Source organism: Callospermophilus lateralis, chromosome 11, assembly GCF_048772815.1.
Source record: "Callospermophilus lateralis isolate mCalLat2 chromosome 11, mCalLat2.hap1, whole genome shotgun sequence".
Lineage (NCBI taxonomy): Eukaryota > Metazoa > Chordata > Mammalia > Rodentia > Sciuridae > Callospermophilus > Callospermophilus lateralis.
The window spans coordinates 101,219,892-101,233,003 of record NC_135315.1 but is presented as its reverse complement, the minus strand read 5'-3'; the positions used below and the strand labels follow the sequence as shown (position 1 = coordinate 101,233,003).

At 40.0% G+C, this 13,112-nt stretch overlaps 1 pseudogene; it reads right to left on the bottom strand.

The window, feature by feature from the left end:
- Positions 1 to 7,698: 7,698 nt before the first annotated feature.
- Positions 7,699 to 13,112, bottom strand: part of LOC143410727 (centromere protein N-like) — a 59,038-nt pseudogene continuing 53,624 nt past the window's right edge.

The following is a 13,112-nucleotide window of genomic DNA, read 5'->3' as shown; positions in this document are numbered from 1 at the left end:
CTATTTTGCTATCTGTGGGTTTTATTCTGTTCTTAAATGATTTTCTTTGTTTGATTTCTATTTTTCTCAGATTCTGAGTGGGACCACAAATCAAAACAAAGATGTAGAGTAGAAATTAACACATATCTTTTTAACAACAATCAAAAGTTAACACTAGAGCAATGAGGTTCACCAGTCCTTTTGGAAATAGGGAAGGGTTATATTCCAGACTCTAGCACTAGCCAGGGAGGGGCATGACCTGGGGCATATATTGTATTTTTCTGATTTCCTTTTCCTTAACTGTATAAAGAAAGGTAGCAATAATTGCTCCAACTATATACCATATCAGACACTGAAACTGTCTAATTCTTTACATAATTTCAGGTAGGAGTGACAAAGATTTTATCTAGAGATCAGAGAAAAGATCTCTAGATAAATTGCAGTGACTATAGCAGTCTGTCACCAACTTTTCTTTCAGTAGAAACACTTAATTCAGAGGTATTTATTAAATTGTATGTCCTCAGTATAGTAACTAAACTACTACAGTAATCTACAAAGTCCTCATTGTCTCTACCTCCGCCTACCACATGTCATGTCCCAAGCCAGGTACAGCTATATTTCCAAACTCCTTACCATCAGCTTGAAAATCTATGTAGAGAGCAATATTTTTTAAAGTGTTGTTAGGGTATAGAGAGAAGAGAGACTAATGTTTTCTGTTGCTATAATTGAGTACCACAGACTGGGAAATTTATTAAGAATATAGATTCTTTAGCTCACAGTTCTGGGGGCTGAGAAATCCAAATTCTGGAAGCATGGTGCCAGCCTGATAAGGAGCCTCTTGCTGCATTTTAACATGGCAGAGGGAAGCAGGGCACACATGCCAGTAATCCCAGTGACTCAGGAAGCTGAGACGGGATTGTGGGTTCAAAGCCAGCCTCAGCAACTCTGCAAGGCCCTAAGCAGCTTAGTGAGAACTTGTCTCACCAAAAAAAAAAAAATTAGTTATATGGCTCAGTGGTTAAGCATCCTGGGTTCAAAAAAAAAAGTGTCAGAGGACATCACATGGCCTGATACCTCAGATCTATTCATCTTATAAAATCCTCATCTAATCTGAATTACCTACCAAAGGTGCATCCTCAAATAACATTGGCATATGAATTTAGGGATTAAGTTTCCAACACAGGAAATTTTAGAGGACACATTCAAACAGAGCAGAGAAGAATGTCCTCTTTTATTTTTAAAGCAGTGAACTAGAAAGTGACTACTGCAAATAAAAGGGAGAGATTGATTACATAAACAAAGCAAGCCCTAACTATATGCTGCCTACAGGGAACCCACTTTACACATAACATACAAATAAAAGTACAAGGATGGAAAAAGATATACCATGTTAGTGTCAATCAAAAGAAAGATAGCTTGGCTGTGTGTATATGTAGGACACAGCAGCTTTCAGATCAAAAATTTATTACAAGGATACGGAACCCAGATGCTGAACAGGAAAGGTAGTGGCAGGGCTAACAATAGCACCTTCAGGGACAGCCAGCCAGAGCTGCAGACCTAATGGAGCTTTCATCTGTTCTCAAGGACATCTTGGTGGACACATTTTAGTCTGAAACTTGGGGAGTAATAGTGATGACTTAGACCTTGGACCTTCTCTGAGGACTACACCATGGAAACTTGGAAGATATGGGACTCCTAGTTGGTCTGAATCAATGCAGGGAGACCTTCCATAATAAATATGAGTGTTTGGGGCTGGGATTGTGGCTCCATGGTAGCTCTCACCTAGCTCATGTGATGTCCTGGGTTCGATCCTCAGCACCACATAAAAAATTAGAATAAAGATACTGTGTCCAACTACAACTAAAAAAGAAATTTAAAATAAAGCAATATGAGTGTTTAATGTGAATGACAAGGGAAATATCAGCATAATAAACTGCCTGCCTCCAGATTTGGCTATAGATATCTTTTATTTTACCTATATGTTTTTCATTTCTTGATCATTTATCATCTTTTAAGATATGCATTTATAATATGTGACATGAAATAATTTAACAAGGGGATGGATTTTGTCATAACAGAAAATCTGGAGGCAAAAAGGCCCCGGGGTTGGTTATGTCAGTTCCCTGGATTCTTCTCATCTTTCTAGTCTGCCTGTGGCTCTTCAGGTTAGATAAATAATAAAATGATAGCAACAGCTCCAGGCATCTTATCCTAATATGAACCAATGTTAAAAAATTTAATTGACCTATTTCTTCCTCATTTCTAAAGCTAAGAAATCTTTCCTAAAACCATCTAGAAGACTTCCTCTCACACCTTATTGTCCCAATCTAGGTCACATGCCTGCCTCTAAATTCGTCACTGGCAAGGGGAGTCAGACCTGTATGATTAACTTCAAGCTGTCTGGATTGACCCAAGTCACACTGCAGTAAGAAAAGGAATAAAGCTATTTAGAAAGGAGATAAAAGATAAGGGAAAAAACTATAATTCTATATCTGAAAGCTCTATGGTCAGATTTACTCCCCAAACCTGTATTTATTCCTCCAGAAAAGAAATTTCTGAGAAATCTACAAATCTTAGGGTTACTATAAATTCACTCAGATTACTGGCATGTGTGCCCTGCTTCCCTCTGCCATTCAAATCAGAATCTGCCCCATTCTGGTTAAAGCTGAAGGTCACTACACAATGTATTTTCAGATTAGATAAAGCAAAGGTGTGTATATTTTAAGGCACATCCCACATGTTATCTAAATAAGAGACAATATCAAACTGAAGATCCTGGAAGAAGCCAAGGCTACCATGAACATCTTGCAATCCATGATCAAAGTACTGAATTCACCAGACTGAAGTCATTTCCATATACCTTCCCATGCCTACTCCTACAAAGTTTCCTGTAAAAGAAGAGCCCGGGATCCCCAAAGCACTTCTTGCTCTTGAAATAGTCTGCACTCTGCTCTAAGAATGTGTGTCTTTCCCTTTTCCTTTTAATAAAGCTCTTGCTCTTTACTAAAACCTGATGTGTCCTTCACTTTTAGGTGATGTGTCAAGAACCTAGAAGGTCAGAATAGGCATCTCTGCCCCTGGATAGACCTCTTTGAACCCCCTTATGGTGACAACATGATGAGGGGGTGGTCATTGAAAAGTGTTTACCTACTATGAAAGAGAGTAAAATCACTTTTATGCAGGTTTTAATATTTACTTATGAGGTGTTTCTTCTAAAAGCTCATGTGAAAAACAATGCAAGAATTTTCAGAGGTGAAATGATTAGATTATGATTGTGACCTAATCAGAGAATTAATCAACTAATATGGATTAACTGAATATTAACTGTAGGCAGGTAGGGTGTGACTAGAGGAGGTAGGTCACTGGGAAATGCCTCTGGGAGGTTACATTTATCCTTGGAGCCCTTTCTGCTCCCTAGTTTATATGTCCTGAGAAGTTTTCCTCCACCATGCCCTTATGCCATGATGTCCTGCTTCATGTTGGGCCCAAAGCTATGGATTCAGCTGACCATGAACTGAACCTCTGAAACCATGAGCCAAAATTAACTTTCTCCTCTATGTTCTTGTCAGGTCTTTGGTCTCAATAATGAAAAGCTAACTAAAATAGAAATTGGTACCAAGAAGTGTGGTCATTGCTATGACTAACCTGACCATGTGCTTGAGAAGCCTTTGGAACTGGTTTGCAGGTGGGAGAACTTAGAAACATTTTGAGATGCAAGCTAGAGATGCTTTAGAATATTATAAATAAAGCTTAATGGGTGATTCTGGTAGAAGCTTAGAATGTTGATAGGACTATATATACTGGGCTCATGATGTTTCAGAGAAGAGAACTCTAATGGAAATTGGGTTGGAAACCATTCATGTTGCATTCTGGCAAAAAAAAAAAAAACTTGTCTACATTTTGCCCATGTCTTGAGACTTTCTGTAAAGCTGAATTTAAAGGTGATCAACTAATTAATCTGGCAGAGAAAATTCCAAGTGTATACCAGATCAGACACTGAAACTGTCTAATTCTTTACATAATTCCAGGAAGGAGTGACAAAGATTTATCTAGAGATCAGGGAAAAGAAATTTTGGTGACTATAACAGTCTGTCACCAACTTTTCTTTCAGTAGAAACACTTCATTCAGATGTACTTATTAAATTTCGAGTCCTCAGTAGTAGCAAGTCCTTCAGGGGTAGCATGAATATTGCTGTTGGCTTTTAGCCAAGTTACTATGATAATCAGGATCAGAAAGATTGGAAAATCTTGCAGTTTGGCCATGTGAGTAAAATAGGGGCTAATGAAAGTGTGTTTGTTAAAGAGAACATAACCATTAAAGAAATACCAAGTACTTTATCCAGAAACAATTGGAAAGGTGGCTTGAGGACATCTCAGGAATTGATAAGACCAAAGCCATCTCAGGCTCAAGAGTATAAAAGTGTAAAATCGTTTTGATAAAGACGATGGGGCACCCTGCTTGTACGAGGGCCTAGGAAATGTTTTCACCATAGTCAGCCACCCAGGCCCTCAGAGGATGCTGCAGCCATGGCTCCTACTTGAGGTGATGGTGGGCCTTGACATCATCCATGTGGTGCTGGTTCTGCAAGAATGCAGGATGCTGGAGTTTAGGGGCTTCTGCTGGGATTTCAAAGGAAGGCCCAGGAAGCCAGTGTCATATCTCTGTGGGCTGCCCCTGAGGGGGTGATGCATAAAGATGTGAGAAGGAAGTCAAAGGTGCATGGAGACCCTCAGGATTCAGAGATGCCAGCACACAGGACACTTACTGTGGGGAGCTGCAGGAATCAAGCAGAAATTAGCCAAGAGAAAGGCCATGTGGGCCACAACCAGCAAGGCCTTAAGGTGATGTTACACAAGCCCTTCGGAGAAACAGTGAAGCACCATGTTCCCAGATGCTGGATGTGGAGTGATAGGACTTGTTTATTAAGCTTTTGTTTAGATTTTGATCTTGCTTCGGTCCGGTCCCTTCCTTTTATACCTCTATTTCTCTCTTGTGGAATGGAGATTATTATGGTTTGGATGTGAGGTGTCCCCCAAAAGCTCATGAGACAATGTGAGAAGGTTCAGAGGAGAAATAATTGGGTTATGAGAGCTTTAACCCAGTGAATTGATCCTCTAATGGGATTAGCTGAGTGGTAACTGAAGGCAGGAAGGGTGTAGCTGGAGGTGGTGGGCACTAGGGGTGTAACTTTGGAGTATATATTTTGTATCTGGTGAGTGGAGTCAGAGTCAGTCAGTCTCTCTCTCTCTCTCTCTCTCTCTCTCTCTCTCTCTCTCTCTCTCTCTCTCTCTCCTCTCTGACCATCATATGAGCTGTTTATCTCTGCCACTCTTCCACCATGATGTCCTGCCTCACCTCGAGCCCCTAGGAATGGAGTTGGCTGTCTGTAGTCCAAGACCTCTGAATCTGTGAGCCCCCAAATAAACTTTTCCTCCTCTAAAATTATTATTGTCAGGTTTTATAGTCACAGCAGCAAAAAACCTAACTAAAACAAAAATGATTACTCTATGCCACTATATTGGATATATATAATATCCAATTTGCTCTTTTTAGGGGAAAACATCCATGAGTTTGCCTTGAGTCTCAGATGAGATTTTGAACTTGGACTTTGGGTTATTGCTGAAGTCTCTCAAGACTATGGAGACTCTTGGAAAGGGTCTAAATGTGTTTTGCATTGTGAGATGGGCATGAGTTTTGGGGGGCTGGGGGTGTAATGTTAAAATTTTGACATGAGGTATCCTCCAAAAGTTCATGTGTGAGACAAGACAAAAATTTTCAGAGATGAAATGATTAGATTATGAAAGATATAATCTAATCAGTGCATTAATCTACTAACATGGATTAATTAGGTGGACACTGCAGGCAGGTAGGTATGGCTGGAGGAAGTAGGTCATTGAGTGTATGCCTCTGGGGTTTAAATTTAGTTCTTGGTGAGCACAGCTCTTTGCTTCCTTGGTGTCATGTCATATCCTAGGCTGCTCCCCTAGGCCATGCTCTTCTGTCATAATGTTCTGCCTCACCTGGGGTCCACAGCAATGGAATAACCTAACCATTGACTGAACCTCTGAAACCCTGAGACAAAATAAACATTTCCTCCTCTAAGGTGGTCTTGTCAGATTTTTTGGTCACAATTATGAAAAGGTTGACTAACACATCAGGCAACTACAGGCTCAGGTCAGTTGCCAACGTTTACAAATTGGACGATTTCACATAAAAAATTATAGTTCTACCTTGCTGGTTTTTATTTTTAAATTTTTAATTGAGATAAAACAGTAAAAATTTATCATTTTAATCATTTTTAAGTATGTGGTTGGTGGTATTATTTTCTCATTCTATGCAACTGGTCTTCAGAACTTTTCACCTTGCAAAATGTTTCATCAATACCCATTAACCAACTCTCCAATTTCCTTTCCCCACCACACCCCGAAACAACCATTCTACTTTTTGCTTCTAAGAATTTGACTATGTAACTCACATAAGTAGAATCATGTTATTTGTTTTCTTGTGGCTGGTTTATTTCATGTAGCACATCGTCCTCAAAGTTCATCCATGCTGTAGCCCTATTGTTTTATCATAGACTGAATAATATTCTTTTGTATGATATATGAAGTCAGACTTCCACATGCAGTTTATCCACTCATTTTTTGATGGACACTTGGGTTGCTACCCCTTTTGGCTACTGTGATTAATGCTGCTATGTGTTTGGGTGTATAGATGTCTCTTTAGGACCCAGGTTTCAATTCTTTTGGGTATATGCCCAGAAGTGGAATTACTAGATCATACAGTAATTCTATTTTTACTTTTTTGAGTAACCACCATCCTGTTTTCCATAGTGACTGCCTTATTTTCCATTTCAATTGCTTCACATCCTTGCCAACACATATTACTTTGCAGTTTTTGTTTTCCCATAGTAGCCATCTTTTAATGAGAATTAGGTGATATTTCATTGTGGTTTTGAGTTGCATTTCCCTGGAGATTCTGAACATCTTTTTAAATATTTCTTGGAATTTAGATATCATATTTAGATAAATCTCTATTTGAGTGTTTTGCCCATTTTTAAATTGGATTATTTGATTCTTTTACCAGATTTTCAGTATCTTTATTCACAAATCATGGTCAGTTTGGATGTAACACCTATGATAAAATAATTATGAAAAGTATAATATTTACAATTAAACAATTGCTTTATTTAAGTGGTTCATGTAACTTCCTTCAGTAACAACTTAGTGGACCCAATTCTACTCTCTAAATGGACCAATTTTATGATTCTTCTGGGAGTTTTGAGTTGGTAATAGTTCCTTGGTGTCCCTTTCAAGTGATCAAAGCTTCAAAAAATCCCTAGAAACCAATAACTGGAACTAGACCTCCTTAGGATGGAGTAGAGGTAAGAGTGGGGAAAAGGACACTAGATATGATGCCAACAGGATGATGCCATCTGCTTGGCTTCAGAGCATTCTGCACTCAAGGTCAATCCAGAGCCTATACATATCCCGTCACTTCTCAAATGCCCAAAACTGTTGTATTTATCAGGAAAAATGAGAGAGGGGCCTCAAGGAAGAATCAGTCCCAACAATCATATGAACATGTCTAAATTTTCAATACCAAGGATTAATTTCTGAAGAATAAGCTTATAACCAGAAGCTGTCCAGTAAGCCATTAACTGGAATGCATGTACATCATTGCCAAGGAGCCTCTGGGCTTACAAATTCATATACATCTTATTTGTCTCTTATTTTAAAATAACCCATTCCCTTGTTGGGTATGCAGGTAAACAGTGGAGAAAGTGGTGCATCTGCAATACCAGCTGGTGCTAAGGATTTCAATGCTTCCAAAGATGTGGCCTAGAGAAATTTATTAGGCACCAGATGGGTTCTTCCCTCTAAGCCAACATGCCCCCATTTAAGTCACTTTTGAACTTCGTTTCAAGCTTATATTATACAAATTCTAGTTGTGGTTGAGGTCAGTCTCCAAAAGTTTCTTGAGTTATTCTTGGACTCTGTTTTTTTTCTACTGTGTTTTCCTGAATGATCCTTGAAACCATATTTACATCTAGTCCCAATCATCTTTCCTATAGAGGTGTTGTGGAGTTGTGATTTTCAAAGGTCTGATTATATTGTTTAAAAACAATCGCCTGAGAGAGTCCAGGTGTCGACTTTTTTAGGTCTAATTTTACCATCTAATGGTGTTTGCAAGTAACTGTCAGTGCCTGACCCAAAAGGGCAAAATGTTCTTTAGGAAGGGAGGAGGGGAAGGCATAGTGTCTAGGGGTAATGCAGCACGTTTGTGGGTTGGTATTGGTTTGGCTTTTACACCTTGTTCCCCAGGCAATTAGGATCCAGACTGCATTCTCCTCAGCATCTCTGAAGCTGAACATCACACTTTTCATTGCTCTCTGAAGAATTTTCTTGAATAAATGTTTGAATTGTTCCAATGTCTTCATCTGGTTCTGTACTTATCTGTAAAACATCCCAAACATTTTGGTGCCAATGAACTTGAATATAAATGACATCTGCTGCCGCAGTCTCTGGCTGGGCACAAATCACGAGTCTCCACACAGCTTGTAGATTCAAACAGCAATTCTTTATTCCCGAACTCACACCAGCCGTCTACAAACACGTTCTGGGGGAATCCACGTTCTCTGCCCAAATGCACTCTCTCCCAAATCCACTCTCTGCCCAAATCCACTACTCTGCCCAAATCCACTCCGCATGGGCTTCTGTCTCCCAAAATATACTGTCTGACCCTAAGAACTCAAGAGGAACTCAGCAGCAGGATACGCCCTATTCTAAAGGGGAACACCCTAATCTCCTATTATGCTAAACTGCCCTATTCTAAAGGGGGAACACCCTAATCTCCTATTATGCTAAACTGCCCTGTTCTAAAGGGGGAACACCCTAAACACGGATCCTGCCCTGGTCCTTGAGCAAGGTCACCTTTCAGAAGTTCTTCCACTAGACAGCATGGGAGTAAGCTGGCAAGGAATTTGTCATACCTACTTGGCTGATGGCTCCCAGCAATCTGCAAGGGTTGCATCCTTGAGACTCGCATACTTCTCACACAGCAGAACCAAGACCTGAATGAGACATTCCTTTCTCTGCTGGAACTTAGGGTTTTCAGTTGGTTAACAGATTTAAAAAAAATCCCAGGCTTTTAAGGTTCTCATCATTTCATACATGGGGATTTTCAAGATGGTCCTCCTGATAAACTGGGCAACAGTCTCATCCAACTCTTTGGCAAGATCCTCATCTCCAGCAGTGCCCTCAGCAATGGTGCCCACCAAGGCACCTTCAAAGCCACCAATGGCAATTTCCACACCCAAAGGCTCCAGGATTTGGGAGTCCACAAGGGCCAAGATGTAGTCTGTTGTTGAGTAAGAGATCTTTATGTATTCTAGATTTTAACCCCATGTCAGATATATGATCCTATATTAACTCTACATCAAAATTTTTCTCCCATTCCATTGGTTGTCTTTTTACTCTGATACTTGTGTCCTTCGATGCACAGACATTTTTAAGTTTGATATACTCCAATTTATATTTTTACTTTTATTGCCTGTGCTTTTGATGTCATATCTAAGAAATCATTGCCAAATCCATTGTCATGACGTTTTCTCCCTACATTTCCTTCTTAGAGTTTCCTAGTTTGACATCTTATGTTTAGGTTTTTGATCCATTTTGAGTTATATTTTGTATTTGGAATAAGGAAGATATACATTAATTACTTTGCATGTGGCTATCCAGTTTTCTTTTTAAAAATTTGTTCTTTTTAGATATACATTAGTATATTTTGACATATTATACATACAAGGAGTATAAGTTATTCTAATTAGAATCCCATTCTTGTGGCTTTTTTATAATATGTAGTTAATACTGATCATATATTCGTATATGACCATAGGGAAGGTATGTCCGATTCATTCTACTGTATTTCCTAATTTCTCTCCCCTACATTCACTCCCCTTTGTCTAATCCAATAAACTTCCATTTGTCCCCTCCTTACTCTTCCTTGTTGTGGGTTAACATCCACATTGTCAGAGAGATCATTTTTCCCCCATTGTGTGGTCTTAGCACCTTAGTTAAGAATCATGTGACCACATAGATTATAAGTGTTTATTTCTGGGCTCCTTATCCTTTGCTGTTGGTTTATATATCCGACTTAATTTCAGCAGTATATAGTTTTAATTGCTGTAACTTTGTAGTAATTTTTGAAATCTGGAAGTGTGAGGGCTTCAGTGGTGTTTGGTTTTTGGGGTTTTTTTATAGATTGTTTTGTCTATTTGAGATCCCTTGATATTCCATATAAATTTTAGGATTATTTTTTGATCTTTGCTTAAAATGCTCCTGAGATTTTTATAGGTCCTGTGTGCTGTTTGTTAGTTGCTTTGAGCAATGTTGACCTCTTAACCATATTAAGTCTCCAGTCCACAGACACAGGATGTCATCCCATTTTTCTAGAATTTCTTTTTTTATTGTACTCAGAGCACAAGTCTTTCACGTCCTTGGATAAGTTTATTTTTAAGTATTTTGTTCTTTCTGATGCTATTGTAAATGAAATTGTTTCCATAATTTTCTTTCCAGATAGTTCATTGTCCACTTTTGCTTTTATTTAAAAAGAAGAAGAAATCTGCCTCCATCAGCTGACTTTCCTGCATGGCAGCAGGTTTTGAGCTGAACAGCAGCTGCTCTTTGTAGGAGGACATTTGTTCTCCAATTTGCTACAGCCCCTGCCTGGCCAGCTACCCCTCACATTCCCTGCCTGCCCCCTACAGGTATTTGTATCTTCTACCCCTTATTTAGATCATCCACAGAGGTGGGTACACACTGCTGCTATCCATTAGGAAGGAGCTAGAGTGGTGGAACACTCTGGAACAGGCAGGCACCTTGGCAACTGAACAAAACAAAATCAAAGCTGATTTTCCATGCTCCTTAAATTATCCGTAAGCACCCAATTAATTTATTGCAATCATTCAAAATACAAAAACTTCAGAAACATATTGTGTGTGTTTTTCTGTACAACAGGATGCAGAATACAAAACTATTCTTTGTGATTTAACAAAATAGACAGTAATGACCCCATCCTGTCCTGGGTAATAAAGAAACTCCCTCGGGAGTTAGTGAACTATGTAAAGTTGTTTATCATTGTCTCATAAATGGCCACAGATGTGTATTCCAGGCTCTTGCATTTGCTAGGCAATTTTTGTTTTTCTTCCCTTCCTAAAGGTTCTTGTCACCAGCAGTACATGTGCCTGTAGCAGTCTGCCTCTGCTTCATAGCTGATGCTTTCAGCACACTGTGGGCTGGGACCAGGCAGCAAGGTTTACTAGAACTGTCAGAGTCAACAGTGGCAGAACAAGTTTCCTGTAGTCTCACCATTGCTTCACAGCTTACCCATGAAGTGGGGAAACAGAAGAGCCCACCCACAGATGAGATAAGGGACTGATAGCCAAGAAGACCAAAGCCACCGAAGTCATAGAGCTGACTTGGAGCAGGCAGCACCACAGGGCAGGTGCCTCTCCCCTGCAACCACAGTCCTCTGGCCACCTGGGGGCTGGAGGCACTGCCCATCACTATGGGAGGCACTTGATTTCTTGGCACTGAGCGCACTCTGCCTGTTCTTTAATGGAGAAATAAAAAGCACTTCTGCCTTTTCTGCATCCCTCTCCCTCTTGGGGGCCCAAATCAATTGATCAACAGCTTAAATACATTTTCACTTTTCCCAAGGAACTTCATTTTGGATTATATCCATGAGGCACTCCCTCCATTTCATTGCTCTGTGGGAAGATTTTTGTTTTGTTCATTTATTTTAGATTTTTTATTATAAACCTTTTAAAATACATTCAATATTTGGAAAAGACAAGTATAATTAACCCCACATATCCATCATTCATTTTCAACTGTGCTGTTTTGTTTCATCTCCCCCCTCCACCTTTTCTTTTGTCCCCCTGAAGGCAGGGAGGTGGCACATTTTTACGTAACATTGTTTTGTTTTCAGGCACTCATTTTAACAACAGGCCGTAGTCTCCATGGATCATCATGTATGAGTTATAGTACTAGCAAAGAAAAGTATTTGCACCACTTCTCATCCTTTTAGCAACCCTCAAAGGTAAATCCCCTTTTAGTATATGAGGACCTTGAGGTTCTGCCTTAATGTGTGGCTAGAACAAAGGCTACATGATGGTGTATTAGTTGGGAAACTCTGAAGGAAAAAGCAACAACATTGTTTTCTTCTTTCTACTCTCAGATCCCCACTCATCAGTCACTTTGGACAGCAGGTGTTAAGTCTCCCTACCAACAACCATTTCTCTGATGTAGGACACCAGCTGGATGTCCTCTAGTTCAACCCAATATTGCTGCTCACTGCCTGGGGATAAAACCAGATCCTGAAGTTGGGCTCTGGGTCACGCAAGATTGCCCCCAGTTCAGATGCCCAGCTGCAAATCCCAGGTTGTGGCCTATGCCACTGACTGTAGACCAGGGCTCCTATGGTCCTCCTCCATGTGTTCCATTAATTTGCTAGAGGAGCTCACAGGGCCCAGAGAAACACTTGACTTCCACTTGCCCATTTATTGTAAAAGATAATACCAAGAATACAGATGAACAGCCAGATGACAGAGATGTGAAGAGGCACAAGAAAGGGGTGTGAACATTCTAGGTCCTCTTTGGGATGCCACCCTCCTGCACCTCTGTGTGTTCAAATACCTGGAGGCTCTCTGTCTTTTTGAGTGTTTAAGGACCTTCCTAGGCATGATCAATTCCATCAACCAATTACAACGGCCCTAGGTGATCACCTCAACTTTTCTCTCCTATCCAGAGGCTGGGGGAGGGCACCCAATGTCCATCCCTCTATCCTGCCTCAGTCTTTCTGGATATAGCCCCCATCCTGCATTTATTTAGGGGCCTCCTACCACTAGTTGTCTTGTTAATACACAAAAGACACTTATTACTTTGGAGAGTCTAATGGTTTTAGGAGCTATGAGCCAGGACCCCCTGGGGATGCCAAATATGTATTTCTTACTTCACAGTATCACAGATGCAGTTCTGGCTATATAACAAAAAGGTCCCAAATGTACCCTGAGCACGTTAAATGTTTCTCTCCTGTAAAAGTTTGCCTAGGTCCAGATCGTGCCCAGGGT